This window comes from Eptesicus fuscus, chromosome 1, assembly GCF_027574615.1.
Source record: "Eptesicus fuscus isolate TK198812 chromosome 1, DD_ASM_mEF_20220401, whole genome shotgun sequence".
Taxonomy (NCBI): domain Eukaryota; kingdom Metazoa; phylum Chordata; class Mammalia; order Chiroptera; family Vespertilionidae; genus Eptesicus; species Eptesicus fuscus.
The window spans coordinates 11,774,829-11,798,546 of NC_072473.1; positions in this window are offsets into that span (position 1 = coordinate 11,774,829).

Consider the following 23,718-nt stretch of genomic DNA (forward strand, 5'->3'; position numbering starts at 1 on the left):
GGGAACTCTTCAGTATTATTGGTATTTATCATTACAACTACAATGCCAAACCTATAAAATTATTTAGAGAATTGTTTAACCCCAAAGACTATGCAATATTTAGCTCTTTTGGTTATACTGACTAACTTAGGAACTTCAGAGTTGCAAAATCTTGAGTGAAGAAACTTAAGGAGGGTTTTTCAGAGTTAGGATCCTGTCTTTCAAAATAATCTCATCTTGATCTGCAAAAGTTGGAATTTGGGGACTATTAGAGTGTCTGGCCTTTGCAGCCTAAGGAAACAGTGTAAGAAACTTTTATTGTGGGAAGGGTACAGATTTCCACCGTATAAAGTAGTGTGGTCTCTAGAAAGTTCTGGTGTGCAATGGTGGGAGGGTGAGTGGGGGTCTCACACCATTTCAGGTGGCAGCACCGCCACTATCATTCCTGCGTCTCCTTGAAAGTGCATATTGCTCAGCTGGAGACAGAAAAGAGGGAATTACTGGAAAAAAAGGGTGAAAGCCAGTACTGAGAAACCTCAAGTGGTTAAGCTGAATCCAAAGGATGGTGTGTGAAGCAGTGTAATTGAATGTGTGTGCCCAGGGGATGGGGATTTCTTGCTTTCATTTTTTAGTTCCCAGGGCCATGTGCATACATATGAGGTATTCTTGGTGCCCTGCTCACATCCCTTGGTACTCACATCTACTTGATGTAGCTGCTTTCTTTCTTTCTTTTTTAAAAATATATTTTATTTATTTTTACAGAGAGGAAGGGAGAGGGATAGAGAGCCAGAAACATCAATGAGAGAGAAACATTGATCAGCTGCCTCCTGCACACGCCCCACTGGGGATGTGCTCGCAACCAAGGTACATGCCCTTGACCGGAATCAAACCCAGGACCCTTGAGTCCGCAGGCTGACGCTCTATCCACTGAGCCAAACTGGTCAGGGCGATGTAGCTGCTTTCTATTAAACATCTGTGACTCTGAGGTCTTTTCTGACTGAGAAGTAGGCTTAGTCCCATGCTCAGAGCCAGCTGCAAATGCCCCCAGCTCTCAACCAATGCTGGACATGGGACTATTTGGAGAAATGTGTGTTTCCTTGACCACTGGTTGGATGAACTCTGAGGTGTGCTCTAGGCTGCCTCCCAGACTTCCTCAGAGGATGCACATCCTTTGTGGCTTCCTTCCCTTCCTTGTACCATGTCTTCCCTCTGCTCCTGGTGTACAGGGTGTCCCAAAAATGTATACACACTTTGAATAATTATTCATTCCAATGGGTTAAATCAGAAAAGAAAGAAACATCCATTGGCCTGTCAGAAGAAAAGAGTAAACATTTTTTGGGACACCTATATCTAGAGGACTGGTACTTTATCTAATTCTTATTTCTGCATTTGCTTCTGATAGAATTCAAGGTAAGATACCAGGTACAGTCTTCCATTTCAAAAATGTTATGTGATTTTCTGCATACAGAACATGAGTGATGGTCCCAGGCAGGTCTAGGTCTGAAAAGTAGGCACAGCCACTCCCTTCAGCCAAGTTCTTTAATCCTTCCAAGTTTTGATTTGCTTGTCTGAAAAATGAGAAGTGAAATAATACCTAGTCATCAGATTGATGTAGTGATTGAATATGATTCTGAATGTGAAGTGACTAACACAGTGTCTAGTAGCTTATATTAAGTCAACTTTCAAATAAATATAGGCAATCACTGCCTACTATATAGGAGAGCTCTTATATTGGCCGCAAATTATGTCTTCTGGGCTACTATGAAAATCAGAGGATAAAAAAGATAATTTGTAGCCTTTTCATTCCAAGGACAGAACATAATTTCCTCAGGAGCATTAAGCTTCATTTTTAAAAAATTCTATATGAACAGGAAGAAATAAAAGCACAAAAAAGAAATGCCAGTGCAAGTCACCTGTCCCAGTTGGGCTCTAAACATGATAGGTGTGCAAGTGGGAGCTAGAACAGTGAACAAAGCCAGCATCTGAGGTGTTATTTTTAGAAGCTTGAGAAATGATGGGGAAGAAGTAAGAGGGGAAATATTCAACATTGATGTAATACATTTTCAAGTGGCTGTGAAAGGAAGTTTTATATTTAATGGAGTTGTTAACAATTGGGATTTAAAGCCTAAAATATAAATAAGAACCACTTAGCCAACTTGGGGGTATTTTGTTGGGTATGCTGTAGAATATTAGGTTAGTAGAAGCTGCATGCAAGGATAGGTAATATACATGGAAATTGTGTTACTAAATTCATGTTTAATTTTAAGACTCATACTAATGATTTTTCTCCATCCTATGGATTGAATTGTATCTCTCCCTACCCAACAATAACAGCCTTCCTTGCCAATTGGCTTATATTTTCTGTCTTTCCTTTACAAAAATAGTATTTTTAACTTTAGTGCAGTGGTCGGCAAACTCATTAGTCAACAGAGCCAAATATCAACAGTACAACGATTGAAATTTCTTTTGAGAGCCAAATTTTTTAAACTTAAACTATATAGGTAGGTACATTGTTATTAACTTAATTAGGGTACTTCTAAGCTGGCCTTTGCTAAAAACTCAAGGGGCCAAAGAGCCGCATGTGGCTCGCGAGCCGCAGTTTGCCGACCACTGCTTTAGTGCTTTTGTTCCTGTTGCTTCCCTGCTTAACCATGCCTGTCTGTTTATTTTCCTCCCTTAGAACTTCTACCCTTCTTTAAATTTATTCTACTACTGGGAGCTGCAGAGAGTCTTTACTTTGACTTATGAAGCTAGAAAGAGAAATTGGGTTCATGACATGAAGAGCTTTGGATGCTGTTGTCTTTAGTCTACAGTAATTAAAGCCATCGGAAGTCTTTCAGGAGGGTAGTTACATTTCTCACTGTGTCTTAGGAAGATAGTAATAACTCTGGCAGCAATGTGAACAACCCTGGCACAAAGTTGAGAGGCAACTATGATGGTTCAGGTGCAAGAAGGTCAGGACATAAGCTAGGCAAAGAGTAGAACCAAAGAAGCAGAAGGGATGACTTTGAGAGACCTCTGGAGTACTAATTTGAAAGAAGCTGATGACCAATTGGATGTGGGAAATGGGAAGAAGAGAGGGTAGGTGTCACTTTGGGGGGATCTTCATTCCACAGATTTGTGGAGGGCAGTGATAGAAGACAGAGTGGGGCTGGAAGAGGTAAACATTTAATTTAGATATGTGCTGATTGGCCATTCATTTGTAGCTACCCCGATGTAGCTACTCCAGAGATGTGAGTCTGTACTCCCAGATAAGGACAGAAGAAGGTATATTGATTCAGTAGTCTTCTCCCAAAAACTGGTAATGAAATTATTTGGGCAAAGAGTGAGTAAGAAAAGAACAGGTCTTTGGCAAAAGAAACAGAAAAATGCAATATTTAAAAGGCTGATGAGGGAAGAGAAACAGCAAATGAAAATGAGATGTAATCTGAGAAGCAAAAGGAGAATCAGGAGTGTTTAGATATTGAGACAGGGGTTTTGAAAGGAAGGGGCTTCTGAACAGCATGAAAACTACAAAACTGCCATATGAGATGAGAACGGAGGAAAGCCTAGTTGATTTGATATGTTGGTTACTAACACAGTTGCTAGGTAGAGATAGGCATAGATATCAGATTTCAGGAGACTGAAGAGAGCATGAGATGGGAGGAGAGAGGGTGGAGCTAAATAACTTCTCAGAGGACTCTGACAGTGAAGGGTCATAGCTGAACCAAAGCTAGAAATGTCAAATTGGGCTCATTTTCTATGTGTAGAACCAGCTTCTATATTGACCTCTGCTAAATGGTAATTGGGTCCTATTGTCTAAGTTTGTCAAGATCAAGAGAGAAGCTGGAGTGTGACAAAACAAGATCAAAACTCCCCAAGGCAATAAGTCCTGGCAGGTACTGTTACAGTAAATTGTTAAAAAAGTAGAACAAGAGAATTCAAAGGTGTCTCCTATGTTGTGTGAACCAAATTTCCTTTTGTTCCTCATCACAGAGAGAAGGAAAATATAATCATGCCTTAAATTGTCAATTGTGTAAGCAGGGATATAATTTGCATACACAGCCCAGGTAATGCTATTGGGAAAATTGTGCCTGAAGTCTTAATGAGGAAATTTAAACAGATGTGATGGAAGAATTAAAACTAATGTTAGCCTTTGCAGGCACTCAATTTCAGGCATAGCAATTTATTCTTTTATGAATGTGAGGAGACTTTGATGACTAAATTAAAAGGAACAGGCAGCCTAGGTGTTGGGGTAGTGTTGAAATCATCGACTTTATAAGAGCTAATGATGGAAGTAGAAAAGCATACACTTCTTTGGATAAATTACATTTTAGAGAAAATATTGGTTTTCCAATTTAACATTACCAACAGTTTTGGAGTGCCTGTGATGTCACAGGCACCACATGTTCTTTCTCAGCACTAAAGACATAAAGAAAAATGAGATACAATCTCTTTCGTAAAGTGTTTAGATTCCTCCCCTAGATGTCTAGCTCCTAATCAAGTCAAATCTATTTTCTAAAAAATATTGGGATAAACAATAGTAACATATTGTTTTAAAAACTGAATCTGGACAATGATCATCAGTGGCTACCATATCAAAAAGAGAGGCAACCAGCACTAGCTAGTTTCGCTCAGTGGATAGAGCATCGCCTTGCAGACTGAAGGGTCCCAGGTTTGATTCTGGTCAAGGGCACATGCGCAAGTTGTGGGCTCGATCCCCAGTAGGGGGCGTGCAGGAGACAGCCAATCAATGATTCCCTCTCATCATTGATGTTTCTATCTCTCGCTCCTTCTCCCTTTCTCTCTGAAATCAATAAAAATACAAAAAAAAAAGAGGCAACCAGATATTAAAAGCCTCCCAATGGGAGTACAAAATACCACCTATGTCCTTTTCTTGTCAAAATATCAAACCAGAATCTGACCAAGCCTTTAGATTGAGCTACAAATTGATAAGAAATAGTGAAATGTGTTACATGATCCCATAGAAGTGCAATTAGCAAAATATAGACTATCAAAACCATAAGGAAAAATAACATGCTGTCTTGAATAACAAACTTGTATTGCAAAATGAGAGAGGGGGAGGGCAGGGGAAAGGGAGAGGGAGAAGGAGAGGGAGAGCCCTAGCTGGTTTGGCTCAGTAGATAGAGCTTCGGCCTGCAGAATGAAGGGTCCCGGGTTTGATTCCAGTTAAGAGAACATTCCCGGATTGCAGGCTTGATCCCCAGTGGGGGGAGTGCAGGAGGCAGCCTATCGGTGATTATCTCTCCTCATTGATATTTGTATATCTCTTTCCCAATCCCTTCTTCTCTGAAATTAATAAAAAATATTTTAAAAAATGATATCGAGAGAATGAATTAGAAGCTAGAGACTGAGAAAGTCTTAAAAGAAACATTTATTAACTGCATAATATGGATCTTATTTTGATTCTAACTTAAACAAATTGTAAAAAATACAAGATTAGAGAGAATTTGAATATTTACTGGGTATCCTACCTAATAAAATAGTGATATGCAAATTGACCACACCTTTGCTACGCCCAAGCCACGCCCACCAGCCAAAGCCATGCCCACCAGCCAATCAGGGCGAGTATGCAAATTACCCAACAAAGATGGTGGTTAATTTGCATACGCTGAGGGAGGGAGGACTGAAGACAACTTAGAAGGAAGAGGAAAGAAAAGCGGAAAGCAAGGTGGCTGCCAGAAGGAAAACCCGGGCGGGGCGGAGCAGGGCGGAGTGGGGCGGCCGCAGCGGCCCTCGGGTGCAGGCACGGCAGCTGCAATGGTGGCGGCAGTGGCAGCACATGTGGCTGCAGCGGCCTCTTGCAGGATTCTTCCTGCAAATGGGCTACTAGTTTAATAATATTAAGTAATAATTATTATTTTTAGTGGGAATAATAACATTATTGTTGTTTTTTAAAAAAGAATAATTGTTTAGAGTCACTTGCTGAAATAAATAAGGATAAAATAAAATGTCTTGGATTTGCTTAAAATAATCTAAAAAGAGGGAGGAAATAGGTAGAGGTATATAAGAAACACATTTGGCTGTGAGTTGATAACTTTTTAAACTGGGTGATGATACATAAGGGTCCTTCTTTCAACTTTTGTTTGTTTAAAATTTCCATAATAAAAATGTGTTTGAAAATTGGCAAAAACATAGATCTGTTGTCATTCAAGATGATTAAATTTAGGCATTTTCCCCAATCAGTGCAGTAGTTATGGAGCTACTATGTGGCAGGTATAAGACACTATTGTTCACATGGGATGGGAAGAATGACAAATTTAGCTATGCTTCCCATGGCTCGAATTGAGACATCACTGGCATCCTTTTATCTGTTTTTCTTTCATCTTGAAGATGTTACTTCAGATGGTGATGTGAATTTTGGCATCAAGTGGGCTGAGAACAGTGTTATGTGGCAAAACAAACTCAGAAACACGGAGTATGAGGAAAAGTGGGAATGCTCTAACCTCACACTACCCAGGTCTCTTTCCCCCTCCTTTTCCTGGGAGACCTGTAGAGCCTTTCAATACAGAGAGAAGGAACACTTCAGTCATTTAATCTTGGGTTGAAGATGTTTATAATATAAAATGAAAAATCAATAATAGTGCTAAATATTTAGCAGGCATGGTCTAGTTCATTCTTCACAAGAACGCTAGGAATTAGATAGGATTAAAGTTATTATTATTTACATCTTAGAGAGTTAAAGAAGATAAGTGTTCTGTGCAGGGCCATAGAGCTAGTGGCAGAGCTAGGTTTTAACCTGGATCTTTCTAACTCCTGAGCCTTTGCTCTTTACTATAATACCGAAGGCCTTTTAGCCTTTCTTTTCTATATCTTAGGAGTTCTGAGGTTGACAACCCAACAGATTTAGAAGGTCACTATTGCCCTAATGTTTCTGCTTTATGTTAACAGTAAGTTATCCCAACGCTCTTTCAACAGAGACCATGGCTTTTTGGACAGAAGCCTCCCAGAAGCTCTTATGGGGCTTGACCATTATGTACATAGAGCTTACACTCCGGGCGTGATTTCCCAAACACATCTTTGGCCCAGCATGGGCCTCACTGCTCAAGAAAAACCTGTTAGTTTGTGGTCTGCTCATGGTGACCAAGCCTTGGAAATCTGCTGTATTTAACTGGGTAGAGAATTACCAAGACATTGAGGACTTCCTTGTAGAAACATGTCCCCCATCATCTGCATATTAATCTGTGATATATTTTGCACATTTACATTTATAGAATGAACCGAACATATTATCATTAGAGTTATCCCATCTACAAATGTGACAGTAAAGGGTTCAGAATGTGGGTTTTTAGAATCAGACAGGTCTGGTTAATACATACAACTTAATAGGTCTATGGCCTTGGGCAAATTACTTAACTTTTCTGAGGTTTAGTCATTTTATCTGACTAATGGAGATCATAACGTAGTGCAGCATAGTTGTGAGGATTAAAGGGCATGACATAGTGCCTAACACATAGTATGAACTCAGTAATGATGGTCCTTGCTGGTTTTTAGAATTACTCTTTACTGCTATGTTTGCTATTTCCTTGGCTTTTGGCCAATGACTTTAAGGTTGAAAATTTTCTCTGTGCAAAGAGCCCAGGTGTCAGGTCTGGGGATGAAGGACAGGGTTGGTTAAGTTTAGTGGAGAAGGATGAAGACAAATTTAAGGGAAATATTTTTTTAAAAGTGTGGTTCACTTTGGAGAAGTGTCTATTCAGGGCCTGTGTCTATTTGTTAATTAGATTGTTTGTCTTACCTTTATTAAGTTGTATGAGTTCTTTATATATTTTGAAAATTAACTAGGACATACAGATGACCAAGAGACATATGAAAAAATGTTCAAAGTCACTAATCATCAGAGAGACACAAATTAAAACAATGAGGTATCACCTCACATCACACCTATCAGAATGGCTACAGGCAACAAATCAATAAATAACAAGTTCTGGGAAGGATGTGGGTAAAAGAGAACCCTAGTACACTGCTGGTGAGAATGCAGACTGGTGCAGCTACTATGGAAAACAGTATGGAGTTTCCTAAAAAAAAAAAATGAAAAATGGAACTGCCATTTGACCCAGTGATCCTGCTTCTAGGAATATATCCTAAGAAACCCAAACACCAATCAGAAAGAATGTATGCACCCCCATGTTCATAGCCGTGCAATTTACAATAGCTAAGATCTGGAAACAGCCCAAAGTGCCCATCAGTAGATGAGTGGATAAAAAAGCTGTGGTACATCTACACTATGGAATACTATGCAGCTGTAAAAAAAAGAAGGATCTCTTATCCTTTGAGACAGCATGGAGGGACCTGGAGAGTATTAAGCTAAGTGACATAAGCAATCAGAAAATGACAAATACCATATTCTTTCACTTACATGTAGAAACTAATGAACAAAATAAACTGATGAACAAAATAGATCCAGAGACATGGAAGCATGGAACAGACTGGTCAATCTCAGAGAGAAAGAAGCGGGGGGGGGGGGGGGAGCAGGAAGAGATTAACCAAAGAACTTGTATGCATATATGCATAGCCCATAGACACATATAATAGTGCTGTACAGGCCTGGGGTGAGGGGCAGGAGCTGGGTGGAGGGGGTCAATGGGGGAAAAGTGGGTATCTGTAATATTCCAACAATAAAGATAAATTTAAAAATAAATAAAAGGTGTGGTTCAGTTAATACTGTGGATTCTGATTTAGCCAGGGAGAGGGAATTTAGAGGTAAAGTCCTCTCCCTTCTTTTATGATTGTTCCTTAGAAAGTAGGAATTGCCACCCTCTATTTGAGTCTTTATAAAAAGTCTGAATTAATTTAGTTTGAATGATAAAGTACTATTTGGAGGAGGAATATTAAAACAACCTAAATCAATATTAATTTGTGAAGTTTATATAGGTCTCTCTACAGATTAGGTAAAATTAATAAAAGAGAAATGTAACAGATTTAGTAATTATACTGGGGTTAGGACTCTATTATAATCATTTCATATTACAATAAACAAATCTTTTCATCATCACTTTATAGAGCAATATATTCAGATGCTCCATTGAAGAGGCTGTGATTATAATACCTGTAGGACAAATGAGTTTTAAAAAGGTGTGCCAAGGGGTACTTTAATTGGAGATAAAATTCCCAATATATGAAATCAAAATATGCTGCATGTCAGTCGTTCAGAATGAATTGAAGCTGATGTTATAAAAATTAACTTTAGTGACAATGATGACACTGAGGCATAACTATATAAACCTGTCCAAAGAATAAGTTATTTCCTGACACATGAGTTTGGAAAAAAAAAGCAGTATTTTAACAATACATAATTTTATTTGTTATATATGTGTGTGAAATTTAAAAAAATACAATATTATAAAAATAAAAGACATTTGATTTCTTAATCTGTGGATCTACAAGTTTATTTAAATTAGCTCTGATCTTTTGGAGGGAGGAGCAGAATTTTCTCTTTGGAAAACAAAGCTGTACCTTTAGACTTGGGCATATGAAATAAGCAAATTTCTTGGTAAACTAAGGGGACAACCAAAAGGAACACACTAGACTGGTTAAGATGAGCAGTTATCCAGGACCTAACTATTCCAGAAAAATAAAGACAGCATAATGTGAGGTTAAGAACAAAACTGTGGAGCTAGCCTGCCTGGCTTGGAATCTCTGCATTGTCATCAGCCATATGAGGTTGAGATATTCAGCTTCTCTGTGTCTTAGTTTCCTCACCTGTAAAATCAGAATAACAGTAATGTTTATCTCATGTTGTAATGTTTATCTCATTGAATGAATTAATATTTTAAGAGGTTTAGAACAGGGCCTCATACATAGTGAGAACCTACACTGAGTGGCCAGATTATTATGATCTCTGAATGTATAATAATCTGGCCACTCAGTGTACATTCTATATAATAAAAGGCTAATATGCAAATTGTCCCCTCAACCAGGAGTTTGACCAGCAGGCAGACCAGCCAACCGCCCATGTCCCCTCCCCCTGGCCAGGCTGGCCGGACCCCACCCATGCATGAATTCATGCACTGGGCCCCTAAATATATGTGTGTGTGTGTGTGTGTGTGTGTGTGTGTGTGTGTGTGTGTGTATATATATATTATATATATATATACATATAGATATAGATATAGATATAGATATAGATATAGATAGATAGATATATACTGAGTGGCCAATTATGCGTTCAGAGATCATAATAATCTGGCCACTCAGTGTATATGTTAGATAAGATGGAGATAGTTAACCTGTTTCTTCCCTTGATACAGTTGGCCTTCCCCAAGAAGAATTTGAACTTCTGCTACTTGGTCTCTGTGTTAAAGGATATATATGCTTGTTTGTTTGCTTATTTATTTACCTTAGGAGAATGAGTCATTTCTTTTGCAGTGGAGAAGATTGCATATGTGCCTGTGGCTGATGACTTAATGCAAGATGGAGTACTGGGATAAGGAGGGGAATTGTGCTTCTGGGGTCAGATTTGAGCCCCACAGATCTGGGACGGTCTCTTTGAAGGAAGAGATCTCTCAGCTACCTGCAGGCTGTGCCTTAAATCCCTGTTAGCCTCCACTCAAAGCTATGCTCTGTCAGTGTGTTGTCAAAGGCTTGTCCTGTGGAAAATACTGAATGCTGGCAAGGATGTGGGGTGGCTGAATGCTAATATACTGCTGGTGTGAGGGTTAAATGGCACAACTGCTTTGGAAATGTTTGGCAGTATCTTCTAAAGTTGAGCATATGCCTACTCCATAACCCAGTAATCATACCCATGACTGTATTCCTCACAGAAATGTATACATGTGTTCACCAAAAGTCATGAACTTGCATGTTCATGACAATACCACTCATCATATCTAGATGTTCATCAATCGGAAAATGGATACATGTATTTTGTAATACACAAGAGAATACTATACAGGAATGAGAATGAACTATAACTCTCCTCAACAACATGTGTACCTTTCTCCAGCATAATGCTGAGCAAAAGAAGTGAGACACAAAAGAATACATACTGCATGATTCCATTTACATAAAGTAGAAAGTATAAAATGAATCTGTGGTCATATGAGTCAGGATAAGGGTTACCATATGAGAGGAATGACTAGAAAAGGGGAAAAGAGGGGCTTCCAAGATGCCAGAAGTGTTCTTATTTTTTGAACTGGGTATATTTAGCTTATTAAAATCCCCAGAGTTATCTACTTTTAAAAAATATATTTTTAATTGATTTCAGAGAGGAAAGGAGAGGGAGAGAGATACAAACATCGATGATGAGAGAGAATCATTGATCAGCTGCCTCCTGCACACCCCACGCTGGGGATCAAGCCCCCAACTCTGGTATATGACCTGACCGGAAATCAAAAGGTGACTTCTTGGTTCATAGGTCAATGCTCAACCACTGAGCCTTGCCAGCCAGGCAGACTTATATACTTACTAGAGGCCCGGTGCATGAAATTCATGCATGGGAGGGGCCCTAGGCCTGGCCAGTGATCAGGGCTGATCTGTGAGGCGACCAGCAGGCACCTGCCTTGGTTGGCTTGGGGCCTGCGGGTTAGGGGCAGCTCCTGCATTGAGTGTCTGCTCCCTGGTGGTCAGTACCCATCATAGCAACCGGTCGTTCCACCGTTCGGTCGATTTGCATATTAGGCTTTTATTATATAAGATGATATGTGCACTTTTCTGTATGTATATTAGACTTCAACAAATGTTTTAAAGAGGGAACACAGGTAATTTTTTCATATTCTGCAAACTGGGCATTGAGCATCTGGAGTTATTAATGCTGCTGCAATCCACACCTTGCATTCTAATTTTATAAATGGTTTTGTTTTTATGTGTTTATGTCTTGTTTCTCTAATTACATTTTAAGCTCTTTGATGTGATGACTGTGTCTTGTTTTTCTTTGTATTCCCCCAGTGGAGGAACAGTGTGCATGCTCATTAAATATTTGTTCATTTATCAGGAGGAAAAGCAGCCTTGCCTAGCTACCTTGTAGAAGGGTATGGTTTTCATGTCCAATTGTAGCAGAATCTTTTAATAAGTATGTTCTTTAATTTAAGACAGTTTTGGAATAGAGTGGCTATTTTGAGCTCTTAACCTTGTGTTTTAGACAATCTGATGTGCCAAATGCTTTGACTAAATTCTCCTGAGGTAAAGTGCCAGCTTTGGAATAGATTTTCTGAGAAGCCAACTTTGAATGCTGGCAGAATGGAGTGGCTGACTGCCAGCTGGGTGTGGGAAAACTTGCTTTAAACTTTGGTTGACTACCTCATTAAGTTCCTGTGCCATGGATGAATTCTCTCGGGTTCTCCAGGGCTTGGAGAGAAGGAGGAAGAGGGAGAGGAAGAAGAGAAAGAGGTGGGAAAGGGGAGAGGAAGCTGGAGGGAATGGGGAGAGGAGGAGGAGAGGGAGAGAGAAAGAATAGGCAGCTTATTTGAGGAGCAACTCCAGGGCCTTAGTCACAGTGGGAAACGGTGCTGGCTTAAGACACTGTCCATGAAATGAGTCAGCATGTCAGCTCACCCATTGGACAAAGTCTCCACTAGTGAGCTGTAATTGAAGAAAAAAATTACATTACAATGAGAGCAAGCACTTATTCTCCCAATTAATGTAAAAATAGCTCTTGGAAAAATTTTATATCACAAATAATACACATGAAGTTCTACTTGTAAAACTGTGAGGACCTACAGCTAGGAATTTTTTTTAAAAAAATATTTTTTTACTTCACTTTGAACAAAATGGTTGATTCTTTTTAAAGTGACATGTAAAATAATCTTTCCAGACCCTGGGTTACTAAATATTTATGCTGAAAAATGTAGACAGATACATATTTTTCTGAAATCTGTAATTCTTTTAACTGATTCCAATTTGAGATGCTATTGTGATTCTCTAGTATAATATTTTTCCATTTGGAAACTCAGAGCTAATTCAGTCTGCTTTTATAGTCAGCTTGTAGAGCAGCATAAGGAAAAAGAATGGTGTCCTGGGTGATTTTGTGGAATGCTACATGGATCTCTTAGATTTATGGACATTACCTTTGGGGGCATGAAGGCTTCTTCACAATTTACTATTCCTTGTCTCTTTCTTGAACACACACACACACACACACACACACACACACACACACACACACACACACCTTGAAGGCAGAATTAGTCTTGGTAAAAAATCAAATAAAGCTGTACTGCCTTTATCTGGGATCTGGGAGGAATTTCTAGAGTGCCAAAATCTTGAACAAATTTCTAGGAGTCTGGAAAATTCTAGAAGCCATTAGAGAGGGCAGAGGAAGTGCAGTGAGAGTTAATCTGCAATTATGCACAGTTAGTTGACACTGCCTCCTCATTTCCTTCTCAGTATTCCACATGCAAAAAGTATAACCTTGACTGTTGCTAGGCTAAGGCTTCAATGATGATTGAAGATGGCTAACTGCTACTCCCTTCAGAAAAAGGGAAACTTCAGCTGATTTTGAAACACCTGTAAACTCAACTTGTTTTCTTGTCAGGTAAAGTAGGAGAGATTTTAATTGATTCTTGAGTCTTTCCTGAAACTTCCAAAACTTACCAGACTTGTGCCCTAATGTACAGCTTTGGATTTTATTGTTAGAACAATATATTTAAGTAGCTGTACTTTTGAAAGCCATCTTTCCAGATAGCCTATTGTCACATCTGTAGTCCCAAATGCTAATGAATGGGGTAGTCCTGTGTTCTGACGAATAGTTATTTAAAAAGCATTGTGTATATAAAGCAAAAACATGACAAATTCACCAATTTACACAGCTCAGAACTCTGAGTGTTCAGCAGGTAGTAACGAACTTCTGGTTTTGTAGGTTATACAAAAAACAAACAAACAAACAAAAACACAACTGAGATAAGAGCAGACATTTAGGGTGGAGGTGGCGGCAGGTTTTTCTTTATGTTCCAGGGCTTTTGAGGTGAGGTGTGGGGACAGAGGGTTCCTGTAATTATCAGGAGGATCCTGTATTGAACAGTCTACTGGTGTCATGTATGTCTTTGACTTCCTCCTCCATACCATCAGAAGGAACCTATTCACCCTGGGTTCCCTTTTGTGCTCTCTGTTTTCACTTCTATCATCCTTCTCTTCTACAGCTCAGCTCCCTCTCTTCATTCTCCTCTTAGTTTCTTCTCAAAATTATCTACCTCACCCGCATTATCATGATAGAGTATTTAAGCAGACAGAAGCTTTACAGTCATTTAAATATTTTATCATCTAATTTTCTTGATTATAAAATAAGATGCCAAAGAAATGTTTCCTAAAATAACTATCCACCAGGTTAGATGGGGTTTCCATGCCACATTAAGATTTAGATGAGAGTGACACTCATTCCCTGCCATGAGGATGTCCAAAGCAGGTGACCCTCATGGTCTGGGTTTCAGGATTGCTATGGACCAGGGAATGCCATGTATTTGTTGTTATTCTTCCTCTTTCTAACTGGGAATGTCTCTTATGGTTATCGTATCACAGTCTACTCATTCCTCGGTATGTTGAGCAGGATTCAGCAAAGTTTTCAGTAAAGGATCAGATAGTAAATATGTTAGGTAGGCTTTTGGGCTATATGGTCACTCAGTCTGTCATTGTAGCATGAAAGCAGCCATAGACAACATGTAATGGGTGTGGATGTGCTTCCATAAAACCTTATTTACAAAAACTAGGCTGAATTTTTCCCGCAAGCTGCAGTTTGCTGAGCCCATACACATTTTTCGTTTCATTCTGAGACTTCCATTGTCAGAATTTTGTCACTTTAAACCTCCATTTCATGTGACTTTTATTTTATAATTGTACCATTTCTTTTTTCTTAGTCTTTTCTGTTGTTTTATGGCAAGGTACTCTAATCTGATTGATAGTTCAGTAATTTGGTCTTTGGCTGAGTCTATCCTGCTACATATCCTAGCTGTTAAGATCCTTATGCTATGGTTATATTTTTGGTACTTACCATTTCCACTTGGTTATTTTTTTAATGTTTGTACTGATTTTAGAGAAAGAGAGGGAGAGAGAAAAACATAAATTGGCTGCCTCCTGCACACCCCCTACTGGGGATCAAGCCCACAACCCAGGCATGTGTCCTGACCAGGAATCAAACTGGTGACCTCTTGGTGCACGGGAAGACATTCAACCAATTGAGCCACACCAGCCAGGGCCACTTGATTCATTTTAAAGTCTTACTTTTACTACTTAATAATTCAAATAACCCTCCTTTTCTATCTTACAGTATTTAATATGCCATTTGTTCCAGTAACTCATGTGGTACACATTATTTAATTTACTCTTTCTTTTGTAGATGTTGCATTACTCAGAAATAGTTATTTTGGCCATTGTGACCATGCTCCTTGGTCACAGTTTCTCTCTCTAGTAATGTATACCAGGAATGGATACAGTCCAGGCTCTCATTGTTTTTGTCCCTCATAATGATTTTAAGGAAAGAAGAGTGAATGAATCCAAATCTGGCCTCTGAAACCACAGAAGTAATACTGAATACTGTACCTCCATTTGCTCTCACTCCATAAAGCAACTCTTCTTATCCTTCTAAATCCTTTCTTTAATTACTTACAGAAGCCACATTGGGAGGTGGTGGTCTCCTTAAATTGTTATCTACCAGTTCTGGAAATGTAGAGATGAAGAAGGGAGGAGTGACTGCCTGTGCAGTCCTGGCCTATCCATACCTGTTTATCAACTCCTTACTAAAAGGATGCTTTTGTTCTACTTTGAGAGAACCCCATTGACACTATCCCTATAAGCTGTTTCCACTTTTTCTATGTGAAGGGACATGATCATATTCAGAGAATGTGAGGAAAGGGTAAGAGGAGAACTTAAAGGGTCTACTTCAATATATCTAATTCTTTTGTTGTTGTTGTTAATCCTTATCTGAGGGTATTTTTACATTGATTTTTTATAGAGAGTGGAAGAGTGTGGGTGAGACACAGAGAGAGAAACATCGATGTGAGAGAGACACATCAATTGGTTTTCTCCTGTATACGCAGGACTGGGGCTGGGGATTGAGCCTGTAATGGAAGTACGTGCCCTTGACTGGAATCGAACCTGAGACCCTTCAGTCCATGGATGAACACTATTTACTGAGCCAAACAGGCTATGGCCGATCTATCTAATTCTTGGTGTGATTGCTTGTCCACTTCCCCAAGCTGTCACCATTCCCAGAGGTACAGATTCATGATTGCCTATGGCCTCCCAAGGCAGTCCAGATAGTTTTTTTTCCCCTAACAATGCCTTAGTTTCATCCTTTCCTCTCACTTATGAAGTTTCTCCATGATGAATTTGGGGGAGGAGAGCCAGCAGCCTGTGTTAGTTCTCCATCTTGTCAAGAATAAAATGGGAATATATCTGAGATTTTGCTGCCTGTGGATTCCTTTATTAAGTTGTATGATTTTCCTATTAAGTTGTATGATTTTCCTTGGTCTCTGAAGCTATGTTTAATATTTACTTCAAGACCTGTTTGGCCAAATAAATAATTAAGGAATGTGTACCAGCTACATTAGTCCCTTCTCCAAAAGAAAACTTGACTTATCATGGGTAAATCGGAATGGAGAATACAGGAAAAAATAAAAGACAATAGATGGATAACAAAATTAAAGCAGAAATAAGTCTTAATACAAGAGTAACTGTAACAAATGTAAGTGTTCTAAAGTCACTATTAAAATCTAGAGAACATTAAATTGAATTAAAAATAAGATTAATAATATATTAACTACTTAAAACAGAAATATTGAAAATAAAGGATGAAAACATATACCAGGTAGATATGAGCCAAGTGCCGGGGTTCTTTTCCCAGCCTTACAAAGCGTTCAGCATTATGGAGAAAGGGGCTGCATGTAGATGATTAAAGAGTCTGGAGACGAAAGATAATTTTGAAAGGCATTGGGGGTCAGAGGAGTTTCAGCTAAAGGAACTGAAGACTCCTTCCTCAACTCAGGACCCTGCTTTTATTTAACACAATTTGTCTTAAGGCAAGGTGGAGATAATACACTTCAAAGGGTAGGGTATCAAAGGATATTGTCAGATTGGGGAATAGCCTACAGCTGTTCAGGTGTTTGGCCAACAGGAGGCAATAAAATGCCCTGAGCTGTCTGGCAGCAGACAATCCTATTCAGGTTTGGGGGAAGTGCCATTTCCCAGTTTCCAACAGGTAAACTACATACGTAGCTCACCCTTGTTGAGCCCCCCCAAGTCCCATCAACCTTTTTATAAAACTTCTGTAATTATTACATGCTGGAATTGGTTCCCAGCACCACAGAATCTGATACAATATAATTAAAGCAAAAACTCTTGTAAGAAATAAAAAGGCCTTTGTATACATGCAAAATTTACAATATAATCAGAAGAAAAAAAGAATTATGAATATATATTTTCTAACAATATATCATCACAATGCATAAAGCAACTGCTCATAATACTAATAAATTATTCCACAATAATTTATTTAGGTATTGTAATATACTCTTCTAAAATCGATAGATCAAGCAATCAAAAACAACCTGAGACATGGGATGTCTGAATATATGAATTAACAATCTTCAGCCATTAGATATTAATTAAGTTCAACTCAATATATTTTAGCACATTCTCAAAAGTTGACAATATAATAGGTCACAAAGGAAGCCTCACTAAATTCCAAATTATCAATATTAAAAATCTATGTTCTCCTACAATAATATAATAAAATGAGAACATAAAATAAAAGAATTGCTAAAAATTCCCGTGGGACTAGAAACTGAATAGCATGCTATAATCCCCTTTGGTTAATAAGTAAAGCATTAAAATAAAATTCAAGTGAATTACAATGAAAACACTACTTGTCAAATTTTCTGGGACAAAGAGCAATGTCCTTACCTAGAGGGAAATTTATAGCTTTTAATGCATTATTAAGCAATGAAAATTTTTGAAATGAAATGAGCTATACTTTTTTTTAAAAAAAAAATCCTCACCCAATGATATCTTTTCATTGATTTTAAAGAGGAAGGAAGAGAGAGAGAGAGAGAGAGAGAGAGAGAGAGAAAGAGAGAGAGAGAGAGAGAGAGAGAGAGAAAGAGAGAGAGAGAACCATCAATTGTTACCTCCCGTACACACCCCAACTGGGGATTGAACCTGAAATCCAGGTATGTGCCCTGACTGGGAATTGAACCCACAACCTTTGATGTATGGGACAATGCTCCAATCAACTGAGCCACCTGGCTGGGGTAAAATGAGCTACACTTTTTAAAAAAATATATTTTATTGATTTTTTACAGAGAGGAAGGGAGAGGGAGAGAAAGTTAGAAACATCGATGAGAGAGAAACATAAATCAGCTACCTCCTGCACACCCCTTACTGGGGATGTGCCCGTAACCAAGGTACATGCCCTTGACTGGAATCGAACCTGGGACCCTTGAGCCCACAGGCTGATGCTCCATCCACTGAGCCAAACCGGTTACGGCGAGCTACACTTTTAAGTCAAGAAGTTTTTTTAAAACTATGGATAAAATAGAGACTAAAAGGACATAATAACTCTAAGCAATTAAATTTGAAAACTAGATGACTAGATTATTTTCTGGAAAAACACCTGCTAACTGTCACCTAAGAAGTTGGTGAAACAGAGCAGGAAACATTAACATTTTTTTTGTGTGTGTGTGTGTGTGTGTGTGTGTGTGTGTGTGTTATCTCTTCTTCTTTTTAATAGCTTAGTTGCAATTTTATTTTTATTTATTTATTTATTTATTTATTTATTTATTTATTTTTTTAAATATATTTTATTGATTTTCTACAGAGAGGAAAGGAGAGGGACAGAGAGCTAGAAACATCGATGAGAGAGAAACATCGACCAGCTGCCTCCTGCATACCCCCCACCGGGGATGTGCCCGCAACCAATGTACATGCCCTTGCCCGGAATCGAACCTGGGACCTTTCAGTCCGCAGACCGACGCTCTATCCACTGAGCCAAACCGGTTTCGGCTATTTTTATTTATTTTTATTTTATTTTTTTCTTTATTGATTAAGGTATTACATATGTGTCCTTATCCCCCCACTAGAGGCCCGGTGCACAAAATTCATGCATGGAGGGTGTGTCCCTCAGCTCAGCCTGCACCCTCTCCAATCTGGGACCCCTCGAGGGATGTCCGACTGCCTGTTTAGGCCTGATCTTATCCCACAATCCAAGTCTGCTGGCTCCCAACTGCTCACCGGCCTGCCTTCCTGATTGCCCCTAACCATTTCTGCCTGCCAGCCTGATCACCCCTTAACCACTCCCCTGCCTGCCTGATTGATGCCTAACTGCTCCCCTGCCAGCCTGATTGCCCCTAACTGCCCTCCCCTATAGGCTTGGTCCCCCCAAACTGCCCTCCCCTGCAGGCCTGGTCCCCTTCAACTGCTCTTCCCTACAGGCCTGGGTCCCCCCTCCAACTGCCCTTCCCTGCAGGCCTGGTCTCACCTAACTGCCCTCCCCTGCAGGCTTGATCGCCCCCAACTGCCCTCCCTTGCAGGTCTGGTCCCTCCCAACTGCCCTCTCCTGCTGGCCTGATCGCCCACAACTGCCCTCCCTTGCAGGCCTGGTCCCTCCAACTGCCCTCCCCTACTGGCCATCTTGTGGCGGCCATCTTGTGTCCACATGGGGGCAGCCATCTTTGACCACATGGGGGCAGCCATCTTGTGTGTTGGAGTGATGGTCAATTTGCATATCACTCTTTTATTATATAGGATTGTCCCCCCACCCCCACTCATGCCCTCACACCCCTGTTGTCTGTGTCCATTGGTTATGCTTATATGCATGCATACAAGTTCTTTGGTTGATCTCTCCCCCTTACCCCCACCCTCCCCTACCTTCCCTATGAGATTTGATAGTCTGATTGATGCTTCTTTGTCTCTGGATCTGTTTTTATTAATCAGTTTATGTTGTTCATTATATTCCACAAATGAGTGAGATCAGTGATATTTATCTTTCTCTGACTGGCTTATTTGGCTTAGCATAATGCTCTCCAGTTCCATCTATGCTGATGCAAATGGTAAAAATTCCTTCTTTTTTACTGCAGCATAGTATTCCATTGTGTAGATGTACCACAGTTTTTTAATCCACTTATCTGCTGATGGGCACTTAGGCTGTTTCCAAATCTTAGCTATGGTACATTATGGTACATTGTGCTGCTATGAACATAGGGGTGCATATATCCTTTCTGATTGGTGTTTCTAGTTTCTTGGGATATATACCTAGAAGTGGGATCACTGGGTCAAATGGCAGTTCCATTTTTAGTTTTTTGAGGAAACGCCATACTGTTTTCCACAGTGCCTGCACCAGTCTGCATTCCCACCAGCAGTGCACGAGGGTTCCTTTATCTCCGCATCCTCGCCAGCACTTGTGATTTGTTGATGATAGCCATTCTGACAGGTATGAGATGGTACCTCATTGTTGTTTTGATTTGCATCTCTCAGATGATTAGTGACTTTGAACATGTTTTCATACGTCTCTTGGCCTTTGATATGTCCTCTTTCAAAAAGTGTCTATGTAGGTCCTTTACCCATTTTTTTATTGGATTTTATCTCCCTTTTATTAAGTTGTATGATTTTCCTATAAATTTTTGAGATTAAACCCTTATCTGAGATAACATTGGCAAATGTGTTCTCCCATGCAGTGGGCTTTCTTGTTGTTTTGTTTATGGTTTCTTTTGCTGTGCAGAAGCTTTTTATTTTGATGTAGTCCCATTTGTTTATTTTCTCTTTAGTTTCCATTGCCCTAGGAGCTGTATCGGTGAAGATATTGCTTCGGCATATGTCTGAGATTTTGCTGCCTGTGTATTCCTCTAATATTTTTATGGTTTCCAGCCTTATGTTTAAGTCCTTTATCCATTTTGAGTTTATTTTTGTGTGTGGTGTAATGGCAATTAAAAACTCCCATTCCTGTTTGGCTCAGTGGATGGAGCGTCGGCCTGCGGACTCAAGGGTCCCGGGTTCGATTCCGGTCAAGGGCACGTACCTTGGTTGCGGGCACATCCCTAGTAGGGGGTGTGCAGGAGGCGGCTGATCGATGTTTCTCTCTCATCGATGTTTCTAACTCTCTATCCCTCTCTCTTCCTCTCTGTAAAAAATCAATAAAATGTAAAAAAAAAAAAAAAAAAAAAAACCAAACTCCCATTCCTTTCTAAGACCATATATTTGCATAGGTAATTTCTACTAAATCCTAAAGGAATAATTATTTTTTGTAAAAATATATTTTTATTGATTTCAGAGAGGAAGGGGGAGGGAGAGGGAGATAGAAAGAAACATCAATGATGAGAGGGAATCATTGAACAGCTGCCTCCTGCAGGCCCCACACTGGGGATTGAGCCCATCTATGACCTCTTGGTTCATAGCTCGCTGCTCAACCACTGAGCCATGCTGGCCAGGCAGAAATAGTTAATTTTTATCTTTAGATATATTGTTCTGGAAGATAGAAAATAAGTCATTCATATTATGAGGCTAATGAACTCTGGTTTCCAAAACCAAACATGGACAATACAGGAAAAATATTTATGGGTCTATCTCACTTATGATTGTAGATGCCAAAATCCTGATTGAGGAAATTGATGCAGAAGATGCATTTGATAATTCAAAATAGTTTTATGATATATGTTCTCACAAAATAAGAATAAAAATAACGTTCTTTATTATGGTACAGGTTATATAAAAAATCCCTAAAGCAAATATAATATTTAATTGAGAAATCTTGTAGAAACTTTTAAGATCTGAACAAGGCAAGGATGCCTCCATCACAGGTACTATTGAACATGTGAAGTTATAAGAAAGAACAAAACAAAATAAGTTTATAAAAACTGAAAGGAAGAGAAGCAATAAAACTATCATTATCTGTAGAAAAACCAACAGAATCAAGAGACAAGCTTGCCAAACGTAAGATCAATTCATCAAATCAATAGCATTTCTCTAGACTAGCAATAACTGTCTAGAAATGATTTTTTAAAAGAAACCATTTATAATAGCAAAAATAAAACAAAACTCAAAAATAAAATCCCAAACACACACAACAAACCTACCAACAAACCAAAAAATCCCCATAAAGCTGGGGTTGACAAATTATGGCCTATGGACTAATCCAGCGAACCATCTGTTTATGTAAACAAAATTTTATTGGAGTACCAGACACACCTGTGAAATATTGTCTGTGGCTGCTTTCATGCAAAATGGAAGAGCTGAGTAGTTTTAACAGAGACTGTATGTCCCACAAAGCCTAAAATATTTACTATCTGGCCCTTTACAGAAAAAAAAAATTGCCGATCCATACTCAAATGTATCTAGGAATTAACATAATAAATATATAACACCTGTATGGGAAAAAAAACTTAAGCTCTATTAAAGGACAGAAAAGAAGATCAGAATAAATGGGGAGATTTTTCTTGCTCTTAGACTGAATCACCAAATTTTATTAAAATGTCTGTCACCTCTAAATCATTAAAATCAATTATGTAATTGATGTGAATTAACAGCTTATATTAATTAATTATGTAATGTATCCCAAATCCAGAATAAATCTGGATTTTTTTGAGATAATCAATAACTTCACTCTAAAATTAATATAGAATAAAGTTCTGCAAATACCTTAACCAATTTTGAAAAAGAAGAATAAAGAGGAGAGTTACCCATTCAGATATTAAGACATACTTCAAAGCCATAGTAAGAAAAATATATATGGTACTGGTGTAAGAACAATTAGATCAATGGAAGGCAACAGAAAACTCAGAGACAGACCTTAGATGGAAATTTAGCATATGATGAACGTGGCACTGGAAATCAATGGGAAAAGAATGGGATGTTTAGCAGATGCTATTGGGAAAAACAGCTCATTATGTGGAGAAAAGGGAAACTGGGACTTTACTTAATACCATGTTCAAAAGTGAACTCTAGATACATGAAATAACTAAATGCAAAAGATAAAGCTATACAGTTGAATTTAATTATATAAAAATTAAAGATTTCTGTGCAGTGAAGAAAATATTGACAAAGTAAACAGTCAGATATCTGATAGCCTGGGAGAAAATATTTGCAGTGTCAAATTAAGGAGAAAATCCTGCAAATTGGAAAATGATACCATAGTACCAAAGTAAGCAAAAGAAGTAGCAATTTACAGAGGAAAAAAAAAAGAAATGAGGAAAGTAAAGGACTATATCAGGTATATGAAGATATGCTCTAAATCATTAGTAATTAGAGAAATGCAAATTAAAACAAGGGATATCATTTTGCACCTATCAGGATTGGCAAACATGAGAAAGGTGGATTACACTAAGTCTGTGTGGAAATAGGAACCATTATACATCACTGGGGGGAGTGTGGGCTATAGACTGTTGCCACCATTTTAGAGCAGTGTGGCAGTTTTCACCCAAATTAAAAATTTGTATATATTATAACCCAGAAATTCCACTTTGGGTTATATATCTCAGATAATTCTCAGAGAGATCTGTAAGGTGGCCACATTCGAAGAGGCTCATCACTGCATTTATTTGTAGGGGAAATAGAGGAGTAATCCAGATGTGCATTACTGGAGAAGCGAGTTAAAAGAATGTCCAGGGTGCAACTCATGGAATACTGTGCCATAATGGAAACATTTGACCACTTGTACATAGTCACATGGATATCTTAAAAACACTGTGCTGTGTGGGGAAAAAATAAGGAGGGCATGCACATGAGAGTGGGGACTGAGACTAAGGAATAAATAACAAATAAAATACAAGATGTGGACCTTGCATGGACTAATGACAGCATGCCACAGAGGAATATAATCAACTC